We start from the raw sequence: 3,095 nt of genomic DNA, 5'->3' as shown, positions 1-3,095 counted from the left end.
AGCAGGAGGGCAGCCTCCACCAAGTGAACTATAAAAGGGCCCTCTTGTCACACCCTCCCTCTTGCCGCAGAGGCATTATTAGAGCACTTCTCATTTTAGTGTGGCTGGTGGGCACTCCAGCATCGATGAGGCAAATATTTAACAAGAAGTTGCTAAAAATAATGACTCCTCTTTCCTGCCTGATGTGCACTAGGCACTCTGACTGACTCCTTCTCACTCTGTGATTAGCTCAGATTTATGGCAGCGGGACTCTGTGTCCTGTACCTTACTATGGGGAGGGGACTGGCTGTGGTCCTGTGAACCAAGAACTGAGTAACTGTTGTCTTAAGGCTGCTTCCCTACTTCCTTTTCTGACCGTCCTTATGCAGGTAAGGTGGCACTCAGCAGCAACTGGCAAACCAGGACTGGATCAGCGGGTTTGGAGGGAGTCCAAAATGTGTTTGTCAGCCAGGATGATTGAGAACACACACCTGGTACCAGAGTGCAACACAGACCAGCCAGTGCACTTGGACAGATACGTGCTGCTTGCTGGAATCTGTGCTCCTGGTACAGGGAGGTCCTAGGTGGCTCTGCCTGCAGATTCACACTCCTTCCAACACAAAGTCTGGGTGTTTTTGTGAGATGCATTCTGAGGCATGAAGGGAAGAAATTACATGTCTGGGATTTGCTTTAAGAATATTTAGGGACATCTGGGTGGCTCAATCAGTTAAGTGTTTGATTCTTGATTTCAGCTCAGGTCATGATCTCATGGTTGCGAGATCAAGTCCTGAGAAGGGCTCAGTGTGGAGCCTGCTTGGGATTCTCTCTCTCCCTCTCTCTCTGCCCCTCCCCTGTTTGTATTCATTCATTTCCCCACACACCCTCCTCCCTCCCTCTCTCAAAATAAATAAATAAACTTAAAAATATTTAACTATAAGAACTTCAAAGAAAAAAGGGATTCAAAGGGCTACGTGAAAGGTGGCAAAACTGTGTTGAATCACAATATTGGGTAAATGGCAGTTTATTATGCTATTCTTTCTAATTTTTCTGATTCTTTCTAATTTTGTGTATTAACATTTTCACAGTTAAATCTGTTTGAAAGGTTACATTGATCATTATAAACCTTATAAATCTTACAATAAGTTTATGTATGCCTTTGCACACTACCCACTTGTTTGAACTGACATCAAGAAATGGGGAGCTAGAGCTGTGTGGAATCTGATTGGGAACATCCTTTCTACCCAGTCCCATCAACCCCTTGCCTGGGCTCAGGACCTTTATTGTACAGTGAAAAGATGGCAGGACTGGGGCTCCAGAAATCTGGGTGCAAGTTTGGTCTGTTCATTACAAGGAGACTTTAGATAAGTTGCTTGCTCTCCAGCTTCTTTTTTTTCTCTATAAAGTGGGGATGATCCTATAATAACACCAGCCTCAAGTTACTGGAAGATCATATGAAATAAGGTTCCTTGTGTGTTAGAGAAGTGTTATTGACACCAGCAGCACGACCTTGGACCAGGTGGCCAAGTGCTCTGACGTCAGAGTCCTCAGTTATAGGATGAGAGGGAGAGCACATCAGCATTCCCAAGGCTGTGGGAGAACAACCCAGGAAACTTATGCAGCTGATTCTGCACTGCAGCTCAGTTGGGGGACAGCTGAATTAAATAATGGTAGTGGTTCTCTCATGCTCTAACAGTGAAATGGCTGTCGGAGGATTAGGAGTCTATTGTGCCAAGTTGTTTTGACAGTTAGGTGCGGGTCACAGTTTTAGGGTTATTTCATGGTGATAACTAGTTAAAGAGAACCATAATAAATGAGGAGGAGGAGGAAGTCTGAACTGCTCTGGTGAATCAAGGCCTTTATTGAGGGGTAGGCCCGCAGATTAAGAGAGTAGAGGGGGTCAGCTGTTCCGCTCACGCAGCTGTTATGTAAAATGACTGGTAAGGGGGCTCTCCTAAGCTACCTGGGAGAGCTGATAGCAGGAGAACAACTGCCCAGGTGAGGGCAGCGCCTATAATTTCTGCACTCTAGGGGAACTTTGGGGTGATTGGTCCAGACAGCAGGGCCACATGTGGGAGGGTGACCTTGTAGTCCTGGCTGTAGGCCTGTGCCTCCTTCACGGCTAGGCCCAGGAGATTGGCTGCCCGCTGTGCCTGTGCCCATCTCATTGGCTGCCTCTCTGCTTTTCTTTGCAGCACATTCCAACATTTGTACATATTTGCTTCCAAGTCACTTTTCCCACATTCAGACTTCTTTCAAAATTCTTGTTTGTCTCCTGTGAAGAGTAATCCAATTCAGGATTTGTTGACTGCCTCTTAGGTTCAAGACCTTGTGCTACTGACCTCAGACGGTACAAAAGGCAAAGGGAGGTTTTTCCCTAAAGCCCCAGCATATCGTGCAGAGGGAATGGAGAGTAAGACAAGCACACAGGTAACACCAACACACAAAGAACCTGGCAAATGCCACAAGAATAGTGAGTTGTGAAACTATTTTGAGGAAAAGAGGCCACATTTCCTTTTTAAGGCCACGTTTCACATCACAAAGAGTTGATGGAGAAAGTGCATTAGAGATGGGTCTTGAATGGTAAGTTTTCTAGAGGTAGAGAAGGATGGGATAAATATTTAGGGAGGAGCAGTAGTAAAGGCAGGAAAAGGTGGCGCATGTTTGGAGAATGGCAAGCAGTGCCATTTTGTCCCGGCCCTGGGATGAGTAGAAGACCAAGAGGACACAGACGCAGATTTGGGCCATTCAGAGGAAGCACTTACTTCAATTTGCTCAGCAATAAGGGCCCCTGAAGGTTTCTGAGAAAAGGCCACAGATGAGGACTTCAAGAATGCTAACGTAGTTCCAGTGTGTAGACTGGAGAGCCAGATGGACCAGGCTACCTAGTGTGGAGATAATGAGTGGTGGCCCTCAGGACAGGCCACAGGGGCCACCACATGTTGGTACACAGAGTCCAGGAAACCATGGAGTCAGGCTAAGCAGGAGGCGTCTTAAGGTATTCTTCTGCTACTTTTGTTTTTTACTGTTTATTTATTTATTTGGTGGGGGCGGCGGGGGGAGGGACAGTGAGAGAGAAAGAGAGAGAATCCCAAGCAGACTCTGCACTAACGCAGAGC

This window comes from Panthera tigris, chromosome C2, assembly GCF_018350195.1.
Source record: "Panthera tigris isolate Pti1 chromosome C2, P.tigris_Pti1_mat1.1, whole genome shotgun sequence".
Taxonomy (NCBI): Eukaryota; Metazoa; Chordata; class Mammalia; order Carnivora; family Felidae; genus Panthera; species Panthera tigris.
This window is presented reverse-complemented; position numbering follows the sequence as displayed.